At 39.4% G+C, this 11907-nt stretch overlaps 1 pseudogene; it reads right to left on the bottom strand.

Moving 5' to 3' along the window:
• Positions 1-4760: 4760 nt before the first annotated feature.
• Positions 4761-5565, bottom strand: LOC101670388 (annotated as a pseudogene).
• Positions 5566-11907: the final 6342 nt, after the last annotated feature.

Below are 11907 nucleotides of genomic sequence, written 5' to 3'. Positions count from 1 at the left end.
AAAATACCCAGGAATAAACTTAACCAGGGAGGTGAAAGACCTGTACTTGAAAACTATAAAACACTGATGACAGAATTGAAGATGACACAAACAAGTGGAAAGACATTCCATGCTCATGAACTGGGAGAATAAATATTATCAAAATGGACATACTACCCAAAGCAATTTACAGATTTAATGCAATCCTTATCAAAATACCAACAGCATTTTTCACAGAACAAATAATCCTAAAATTCGATGGGACCACAAAAGACCCTGAATACCTAAAGCAATCTTGAAAAAGAAGGACAAAACTGGAGTTACCATAATCCCAGATTTCAAAATATACCTCAAAACTGTAGTAAACCAAACAGCATGGAACTGGCACAAAAATAAACACAGATATCAAAAGAGTAGACCAGAGATCCCAGAAATAAGCCCATGATTATATGGGCAATTAATCTTTGACAACAGAGCCAAGAATACTTAATGAGGAAAAGACAGTCTCCTCAACAAATGGTGTTGGGAAAACTGGACCACTCTCTTACACCATACACCAAAACTCAAAATATTTTAAGGACCTAAATATAAGACCTAAAACCACAAGTATCTAGAATAGAGCATAGGCAGTAATTTCTCTGATGTAGAGATTTTTTGCTATGGCAAAAAATTTCTCTGATGTAGAGATTTGTTGCTATGACAACATTTTTCTAGATATGTCTCCGAGGGAAGGGAAGCAAAAGCAAAAATAAATTACTTAGATTACATCAAAAGAAAAATCTTCTTTACAGCAAAGGAAACAATCAACAAACTAAAAGAATCTACTGAATGGAATAAGATACTTGCAAATGACATATCCGATAAAGGGTTAGTATACAAAATATATAAAGAACTTATACAACTCTACACCAAAAAATAAAATCATCCAATTAAAAAATGGGCAGAATACATTAACAGACATTTCTTCAAAGGATGACCAAGAGACACATGGAAAGATGCTCAACACCACTCATTATCAGGGAAATGCAAATTAAAACCACAACGAGCTATTGCCTTGCACCTGTCAGAATGGCTAAAATAAAAAAACCTGAAAAATAACAAGTATTGGTAAGGATGTGGAAAAAGAGGAACCCAATGCAAACTGGCACAGTCACTGGGGAAAACAGTATGGAGGCTGCTCAAAAAACTGAGAATAGAATTACCATATGACCCAGCAATTCCGCTACTGGATATTTACCAGAAGAATATGAAAACACTAATTCAAAAGATATGTGCACCTCTCTGTTTATTGCAGCAGTATTTACAATAGCCAAATTATGGGAGCAACCCAAGTATTCATTGGTAGACAGATGGACAAAGGAAAGTGGTATATACACACAATGGAAAATTACTCAGCCTTAGAAATGAATGAAATCTTGCATCTGCAACAACATGGATGGATCTAGTGGGTAAATGCTGAATGAAAAAAGTCAGAGAGAGACAGGTATCATATGATTTCACTTGTACATAGAATTTAAGGACCAAAAAGGAAAATGAACAAAGAAAATAGAGACAAACCGTAAAACCAGACTCTTAATTATAATGAACAAACTGATGGTTACCAGAGGCATTAAGAGTACACTTATTTTGATGAGCACTGAGTAATGTATAGAATTGAGTCATTATATTGCACATCTGAAACTAATATAACACTGTAGGTTCCTTATGCTGGGGTTAAAAAAAAAAAAAAGAGAGAGAGGTACAATGAATTTTTGTATCTCAGTCATCAAAATATACTCCTAGCTGTCAAACTCAACTTTTATCTAAGGCTTTACTCTTTCTATATCTCTCACCCATTTGCATTTTTCACTTACCCTCTTTGAGGTGATTACTTTCAAATATCTCTCTATTTTGGCTTCACTCCTGAGGGGTAATTTCATATTTTCAACTACCACAAGGATAATTCAGATGGCTGCCCTATCATCAAATCCTGTTCTACATTTTAAAAGAATTTATGTTTCCTTCAACACAAATTTTCTCCTACAGTTGACTGATTCCTAATAGTCTATTTTTTCCACCTACATTTCTTAGTCTCTGTTGCAGGTGGACCAAGCCTATAGGTATATACTAAGACTAGCCTGTGCACCGAAATAACCCTAGCAGTCATGCACCATCCAAAGGAGACAGCCCTGTGCCGTGGCACATTATTTGCACGCAGAGATGTGAATGTATTGTGCCTCATGTGATTTTTTTTAGGTGAATCCAGAAATCCAGATTTTCATGTGAAATTTTTCAATTTTCAAACATTGGTTCAAATTTATTCATCACTATTTGGGCCACAAAAAATGTCTGTGGGTTATATTCTGCTGATGGGACATTTGTTTGCAATCTGGAACTGTATGATCGCTAAGTCTTTGTCAGCAAACAACACCACATCCATTAGACAGATGTTCACACATTGGTCCATAATAATATTATGGAAGTATCTATTTCATTGCATCATAACCCTGCTTTAAAAACAAAAATCCTAGGGCTGCCTGGACTTTAAACCTCATACTACCCACTCTAAGCAAACTCATCTTCACAAAAATGTGCCATGTTCATTTACTTGTGTTTGTATATCTTTTCTACTGTGCTGGCTACCATGTGATCATCTATGCCCCTGCTACTTAGCCAAATCATATCAGTCCTTAAGGGTCACCCAACTCATTCAAAGCAACCTTCCTTGATCAGTAGAGTCATCACTGGGCCACTTTTATTTTGAATCCTTGATGCATTTATAGCTGAGAGCACATTAAGTTGCCTTTAAATGCATTATCATATATTAGCAGTACTATTCCAAGTACATTAGCACTCTCTCTTAAACCAGAATGAAAGCTGGAACAATTCTTGAACCATGCCATTTTTATATTTCTCAAAGTGCTCAGTGCTATTCTTCAGCATTATGTGACAAATTTTCCTGTGTCACTCAGACTGCTAGTGCATAGGACAATACTCCACTACAAATGCAGCTGGTAACACCTTTAGAGAAGATGGGTGAGGACGTTCTAACTTGAAAGCAGTCCATGTCTGGTAGAAGGTAAAAGAGGGCAAAGAAAGAGAGTAAGCAAAGGGACATCTAGCACATCGTTTTTTTTTTTTTCCCCTTTAATTTTTAAAGATTTTATTTATTTATTTGACAGACAGAGATCACAAGTAGGCAGAGAGGCAGGCAGAGAGAGATAGAGGAAAGCAGGCTCCCCACTGAGCAGAGAGCCCAATGCGGGGCTCGATCCCAGGACCCCGAGATCATGACCCAAGCTGAAGACAGAGGCTAAACCCACTGAGCCACCCAGGTGCCCCTATCTAGCACATATTAGCATAACTACTTACTTACTATACAAAAAGGCAAGGAGAAAAAGGGCATGATTGTTTAACAGAATTTGAATTCCAAATAAATTATCTTAAAAAAAAAAATCAAACTTGCTTTTTCAAACATTTTTGAACTGGTTAAAGAGAAAAAAAAAATCACATTGCAAAGAAAAATCTGTAGGCTTATACAGCAAGTTAAGACCACTATATTAATAAAATAAATAAATGCTTCAAATATTTTACACAAATTCAAATTTTTCAAAAAACAGGTCAAATGTTTACCATATGTTTGTTTCAGCAGCTGAAATACCATTTATCAAACTGACATTAAACTGGACTGCACTTCCTATCCTACAAACAGTACAGGTGCATCACTGAGGCTGATATGCACATGTGCGTATTACATACGTGTGAAATCTCTGACACTGCTGGGCATACTATTTCCATTAGTAGTTTAACTCTCTAAAAACCCCTTGGACTATCTTGAATCAAATGGCAAAGAATCAGTGAAGGTAAGTGTTTTGACATTTGGTCAAAGAATTTGAAAATGCAAAAATTTGTAATGGTTTTGGGATTAAAGAGGATTGAACACTAGAAAAAAGTCAATATTCCTTACAAAATACCTGGATATGGAGAGTATATGCAACACACTCATGTCAAAGAGTATAAGAGGAAGGTGTATTACAGAACTCTGGCTTCATTAATTCTGTACCTATTGTTTTATTCTAAGTTTTACCTAAACTTGGATGGAAAGTCTATCAAATAATATGGTTTTTTTTTTTCCCACTTCTAATAACCAGCTTTAAGAAGAAGTACAGTGCAAGGGTATAGATCTTTCTGTACTCATACTTCTATGGCCAGTTTGATTTTTATTGTGATGTGATATTGTAATTAATATCATGCTAAAAATAAAATCGACTGTATTATGCTTTTGTCCACAACATTCAAGTATCTTATTGCTAAAATATTCCAAAATGAATCCAGTAAACTATTTCCAATAGCCTGAGAGATGGATCCAACCTTTTTTTTTTAACCAATTACAACTAAACTAGGCTGAGAGAACAGCTGTGTTGAAACCCCACAAACCAAAGCCAGTCATCCAAAACCCGAAAATACTAACATTTTCCATCCAAGATAGAAAAACAAGTATGCAAAGTAACGAAAACCCCACAATTAATCAAGTAACCAATGAACATTCATTTCTCTGTTATTCAAGCTAATAGTTCTTTGAAGTTTGAAATTTCTGCCTTTGTTATTTATTGGTGGCTCCTAGAGTCACGATTTCCATGTCAGATGACAGTGTTCCATTGACCCCTTTGTCTAGAGGTAACTTTGCACAGCTGATTATATTTTTCTGTTTAAAAAATGGCAACATTTGTATTAATGCACAATGCTTGATCCTTCTAAGAGCATTTCAATTATGAATGCTAATGTTTGCCCACAGTAATAAATTAGAGTGCTAGAGCTGGATTCAGAATCATTCTGGTGTGTTCTATGCTCCGACAGTACCTCTCAAGGCCAGCTTTCCACTCATCAGGCACCAATGTGGAATGACATATTTGGAGGATGCTCCAAGCACTCCACTCCTATCAGCCATCTCCCCCACCAGAACTGACCCTCAACACTGGAGTCTATGTGCAATGCTATGAGTTCCATGTCAGGGTTACATGTATATCCTCAAAATGACTGGAAGTACATTTATGGAATTGATGCCTGTAATCTTGGGCGTCAAAGTCACCATCTACCTTACACCACTGTACTGTAATGCCTCCGGGGTTTTTTACTAGTTCTTGTATGGGTTCTGATGTTTGAGATGACATTGTACCATGGTTAAAAATGTAGTCTTTTACTATGTCAAGAACTGAGTTATCTGACTGAGCAGATAAACAAGGCACATTAAACAGTATGGTCATTTCTGGTAACCTGTCCAGCTGAATGTGTGAGGCTTTTTTGGTAAAGCATCCCAGCTTTTCATTCTGTTTTCACTACCAAGACTCGGCTTTTCTCTTCTTCTTGGACTAAATCCTCTGCAATGTTAGTCCCAAGCTCTCTGACTTCTGGAAGTCGTCTATTGGCTTAGTAGTCTCCTGTTCAGTGGTGTTCACCTCTTATAAAAAAGAGACAGCAGTCATTTATCCTGGAGCTTCCCTTTAAATCACTAAAATGCCATATCAGGACTTCCTTTGTGATGCTCTCTCTTGGATCTCTGGGACAGCGAGCTAATCCTAAGTCATGATCCTTTTCTGAGAATCTCATGAGAGATTTATAGACACTCTCTCTCTTTTTTAAAAAAGATTTTATTTATTCATTTGCAGAGAGAAAGCTAGAAAGGGAACACAAGCAGAGGGAGAGGGAGAGAGAGAAGCAGGCTTCCGGCTGAGCAGGGCACCCGATGCGGGTCCCGGGACCTTGGGATCATGACCTGAGCCAAAGGCAGATGCCTAATGACTGAGCCACCCAGGTGCCCCGATTTATAGACTCTCTTCCCAGAAAAATGATAATCCCTATCCTGCCTCTGTGCCTCCCGCAAAGCAGCTCAGGTGCAGCTCCCTTGTCCCCTTGACCCGGATGTATGGCTGTGAGCTGTGCTTTGCAGCTTCCTCACTTCCCATTCATCACCTGAAGCAGCTCTTTGGAGGGAGAAACAGACTCTGAAGAAAACCAAAATTCTTGGTTTGATACGTTATGCTCGAGCTGTTTTCAGCATGACTTTTGCTCTTTCCAGATTGGTTGACCCATGTTGGCAACGAGAAAGAGTAAAAGAGACCAATAGCCCCATCTGGCTACATATGGTACCTCTCGGCCTGGGGTTGATGGTGTGAATGCCTGGGGGGGGCAGGGGGCAAAAGCCAAGGACAAATGGTCTTTTTATAACAAAAAAGTCAGGGAACCAGGCCAATTAGTTGATTGCCCTAACTTCTAACTCCCAAATCCAAACCCTGTATTCACCTAGCAGTTATTTCAGATGAAGAGGAAAAATCTCTTCATCTGTTTTCTAATATTTCCAGTTGGTTTTGAGAAAGAAAACCTTTTTCTGGTTAAATTATATGCAACTTCTAAGGAAGAATTTGAGAGAGTTGAGCCAGGGGAATTAACACTGAAATGATTTTTATAAGCTTCAACAACATTATGACTCAGGAATAAAGTAATAATTTTAAATGCTTTGAATGTTTTATGAGAAGAAAATGAGTCAGGTACGAGGAAGAGTCCAAGAGTCGTCATTTGGCATTGCATGCTTCCTAGCTCATACATTCTGTAGAGTGGTGACCTCTAACTGAAGGTTACAAGAATAAAGCATGGCATGATGTAGAGGATGGAGATGAGAGGGTATTAGCCCAGGGAATGTGTGGGCTGAAGACGCTCCCATTATGCCAGCATGAGATTATTTGGATCCATGTTTTTTCCTCCATGGGCCTGGACCAGGTGGGACCTTTGGTTTCCTCTGACTCTGTTATTGCTTGAGTTTCCAGGACTGCCTGTTGGAAGGGGAGGCGAACGTGGAACGGACAGCAAGCCCCATAGGCCCTGGGACTAGGCATTTGGTATGCTGCTCATGGTGCTGCTGTTACAGACTCTGACCTTTCTGCCCCTCTGGGACCCACCCATCCCTTTCTGTCTCAGTGAACCCCTTCATCCTGGCCCACTGTCTTGCTGGACTGAGGAGTCTGCCCGGCTTTATCTTCTCCAGGCCCATTCTCTCCCTGGCTTATTTTGAACAAAACTCCAGTACTACCCACCACCCTGTTCTTTCTCTTCCAGGATCACATGCCTGAGGGACAGTTTAGCTAAATGAACTTGTTAACCTTTATGGAATGTTTATTGTGTACCAGGCACTGTTCTAAAGGCTTGCTCATATCAACTCATTTAATTCTCTTGTTGACTATGTGAGGTCCATATTATTATCCCCATGCAGTAATTTTCCCAAGTTAACACAGGTATTAGGGGACAGAGCCAAGATTCAAATCCAGATAGTTTGGTTCCCAAAGGCTGAACTCTTAACCATCACACTGTAAGGCCTCTGTAAATAAACACCCAGGTGGTAAAATGGGAAAGCCAGACCAGCACGTGGAATCATTCAATATTTATTTTATTTTTATTCTGTACCAGGCTCTTATGCCTGCAATGACAGATCCTAAGTCATACTAGATAACAATTTTACATTCTCTGAGTTCCCAATCTAGTAAACAATAAAATAAAGGACACTGTGATCATGACTAGAAGAAAATGCAGTCTGATTTACTAAGAGAGCACAGAAGAGAGAGTGAGCAGTCCCTGGACAGAGGATCAGGGAACCCTTCATGGTTGAGCCAGAGTTTGATCTGGATCCAAGCACTGTATCTGGGTTTTAGAAGGGAGGAAAAAAGGCAGCAATTCCAGGAAAGGGACCAAAAGAGTCTCTGTGTACAGGGTCAGCATATAATTCTGGATAAGAACCAGAATAGGAGCAGAACATAGAGCTGAGAAGGCAAGGCTAGAATTTAGAAAACCTCATATGCCAGGTTAAAGAGTTTGTATAAAAACTGAAAGGCGACATACGTCAGAGGTCTTGAGCATGCTTTAGGAGAAATGACTGGGCAGTAGAGTAGGACATCAATCGGAACTAGGAGCAACAAGATAGGAGGTAAGGCAGTTTCTTAGAAGGGTCACTAAGGAGTGAGCCCGCAGGGACGGGGGGTGGAATGAACTTGAAGGCCATCTAAAAAGTTGGGACAAAAGTCTTACTGAGTTGAATATGAGAAGTGAGGAAGAGTGAACTGTTGGAGTTGGTGGGAGTCAGAGTGCCCAGGCCCTTGCCCATGGCTGAGTATCTTTTCCCTTCACCTGATTTCTTAGCACACCTTGCCCAACAAACATCAAGTGAAAGGCCTCCACTTCGACTACTCTGCCTTCTGTGACCCTCAGAAGAGGCAGAATAAAGTGGGTCTTGGCTGAGATCAAACCCTTCTTGGTACCTAAGAAACTGATACCGACAAGTGCAGAGAGCACTTACTGAAAATTTGGCAGGCTCCATTTAGAAATTGCATCAATTCTTATAGCCACAGTTCTTAAAAAGAGTCAGGGGAACTCCCAAAGTAGCCCAGAGAGCCACAGCTCAAACAATGATAGGTCGAGTTAATTGTTTACTTATACCTTTGTTTTATTCTGGGATCTCAGGGAGGGAAAAAGATGAAGTACTATTTTGAGAAGGGCTTTGAGAACAGGTGTGATCTACTGAGCAGCAATGTTAGTTGTGGATACAGGAGGGGGGATAATGGACCACATACAAGCCATCCCAACTCAGGCCCAGTTTTTATGGGATTCTGGAGTTAAAATGGGGGGACCATCTATAGGGACAAGATCCCTTGAATATCTCTAGGGGACTTTGGGAGTATGGCTTTTTTTCTGTGAGAACCTTTTTTTTTTTTTTTTTTTTAAAGATTTTATTTATTTATTTGACAGAGATCACAGTAGGAGAGAGGAAGGGAAGAGATCACAGAGAGAGAGGAAGGGAAGCAGGCCCCCTGCTGAGCAGAGAGCCCGATGTGGGGCTCGATCCCAGGACCCTGAGATCATGACCTGAGCTGAAGGCAGTGGCTTAACCCACTGAGCCACCCAGGAGCCCCTGTGAGAACCTTTTAATGGAAATGTCAATAGCCTTAAAAAAGAAATGGAGATTACCTTGCTTCATAGGAGCCTTAGGAGACTAGCAGATATGTTGGACCTAGTTTTGGCAAATGGATTTCACTTCCTCCCTCCAAAAGGAAGAATAGGACCTAGTGTGATGGATACATGGGTATCTTCACTGACTGAGATTTATATTTTCTTATTAGTACTGGTCTGAAGGGGCCAACTGCTCTTCTTCTTCTAGTGGTTCCCTTCCCTTGGACCCCAAAGAGCGAGATAATGAGACAGAACTGGATGGCTTAGACCTGTCTCTCCTTCCTTGACAATAATTTCAGGACATGTGCTCTTCTGGTACAGCCACGTGATAATGAAGGGTAATTCCAAAGTCACAGCGTTGTTCCCAAACCATGCCTGGACTCAGTCTGAGGCTGAATGACCTAGACATCAAATCCACTGCCCTTTTCATGCCTGCAAACTGGAATACCAAATGTTGCTTTCTTCATGTGACTTTGTCACCTGTCAATCTATTTGCTCAGAGTCCGCTACTTGCCCAACTATCACTTCTCTTATTCAGATGAAAGCCAAAGTGTTACATAATATACAAGCTATATTCTCCATTGGTTCCTACCAATGACACTTCATAAAAGAGGCTGATGTGACTGCCTAAAACCCAAAGTGTTAATTTCACCAATCCTAAGAGAGCACCTTTTTCTTCTTAGGGGCTGTTGGAGTGTGGTTGTATTAAGCTGTTGTATTAAGCTGTTGTATTTATCAAGTATGAGTCAGATAATGGCCAGCATTGCATTTATCCTAATTTGAAATGATGCCTGATCTTATGAGCAGACGTCAGTCATTTTAGAGGTAGGGGCATAAACAAAACTTGGCAGTGACTTGGAAGAATCTTTCACTCAAAGGCTGGAATCAAGATTTTCTGAGCTATGATTTCATTAGGAGGTGGCACGGGTAAGAGATGGCAGTAGAGGCCAATGAAGCAACGTTGCCGTATCTAGAGGCTGACCTGGTTAGAGTGGGACACTCCTCAGTGAACCCAGAAATCCTTCCTCCTTGACTGATTAGTAGAAAACACCTTGTTCCCTATATGTATGAGTTTTACCTTTTGCTCTTTGTATTACGTGAATATTCAACTCAGCCAATAAGGAATTTGGAAGAAACATTTTCATGTGTGACTGTTTGAAATATTTTCACATAGATCAATAAGATGGAAACATAACTCTTTAGACGGTTTAAATCCACAGCAACTCAGAGAAGCCATTTTGCATGATTTATAATAGAATTTATTCAAGGCTGTGACAGGTCCCAAAGATAAGCATCCTGGGGTCTATGATGGTTGCATAATAAATCGAGCTGAGCATAACAGGAGAGGTCAAACATCCAAAAGCAAACCCCTTATCTACCACCACATCTTTTTTTAAAAAAATGAATCCCTAGAAAGAGGTCACACTGTTACTTTTGCTATGTTGGGATTCAAGCAAATTCACTAGTAATTGTACCCAAGAGAGATATCTTAGCCTCTACTTGAAAAGCAGCGACAGGAGGGGAAATAACTCCAGGTGGGAGGTTTTTTTTCATGGTCCATCAAATCTCATACATAGGTTTCTTATTTTAAAATAGAAAAAGCTGGTCAGGATGGTTTTGTTTTACTCTCTTGCCTCAACCTTTTTAATACCTACTTGGTTTCATATTTGACAAACAATGATCACGACACGGCTGTTTGCCTGGCAGAGTGCTAAGCATATTTGCCCAGTTTTCGCACTAAATCACTTAACACTAAGAAAAAGATATTCAGATCTTCATTTCAAAGATTACGAGACTGGATTTCGGAAATACACGGTACATCACCCAAGGTCACACAGCGAGGATATGGCATCTTAGGGATTTGAACAAGGTTTTCTCCAAGCCTCGGAATCTTCAGATGGCAAAATGCCATCTCTTTAATATTACATCTGCATTAGGAACACATTTTTATATCTACAGTGTTGATGTGTTGATCTTTTTATGTATAAAACTGCACTTTTTATTTTCAGTTTTTGAGAATGTAGAAGCACAAAATATGCTTCTTGTTTATTGAAACAATTTTAAGTGCATTTAAAGTATAGATCTTGATTTTATAAAATATTATCTGATAATCTCTTATTAGATCAATAAAATTATGCAGTAAAGCCATTTTAAATGGAATTTAACAAGCACAGAGTTTATTCTAATACATGCTTTTAAATCCCTAAAATATCAACACAGGTGGAATCCCAGAGTAACTGTATAACACCTTCAGTTGCCTCATCTATAAATAAGAAGGTAGGTATTTTAATTTTTATTGTTTTACCCTTATAACTCATGTCTCTGCAGTTGGTTAGTTTAATTCAAGGCAAGTCTCAGACCCAAATTGAGGCAATTACTATCCCATTATGAGAGGTAATTAATACATCGTTCATTCAAATTACTGAAGATTTTCATTTCCAGTATTTTCACCTGGTAGATCTTTAGAATGCCAGACCTCATACTCTGTAGGGAAGTAGCTTAACACACTGTTCACTTTTCCTACAATTCCTAGTCTGGACCTTCTGTGCTATGAGACTGTCAAGTTTCTATTTTGCATCCTTCTAGTCAAGGAACTCTCATCCTGTATTTCTAACTCTTTCCCCTCGGAGGGCTTCCTTCCCTGGCCTCACTGACCCTTTTGTCAGAGGTGAAAAAGTGACATTCTCCCTTTTCAGTCAAGTACCTAATGGATGTCAATTCCTAGAGTTTCCTCACTCACGCAAAGTAGAAAATCAGACACAATATTCTCTTCCTGTGAAAGTAATCACTTGGGATAGCAGAAAACCCTGGAAATCTCCAAATTAAGATGACTTCCTGGCTGGAGGACATCTGGTCTTCATAATGGCATCTTTGGAAAAGAAGGATCTCTCAGCTGCTCCTCCTCATGGCAATTTCTAGCCCTGTATTTTCTACTGGAGCCCTTTTGTCTTTAGGAAT

The sequence above is a fragment of the Mustela putorius genome, unplaced genomic scaffold, assembly GCF_011764305.1.
Source record: "Mustela putorius furo isolate JIRA1106 unplaced genomic scaffold, ASM1176430v1.1 tig00000281_pilon_pilon_pilon, whole genome shotgun sequence".
Lineage (NCBI taxonomy): Eukaryota > Metazoa > Chordata > Mammalia > Carnivora > Mustelidae > Mustela > Mustela putorius.
The sequence above is the reverse complement of the archived record's forward strand: the minus strand, read 5'-3'. Positions and strand labels throughout refer to the sequence as shown.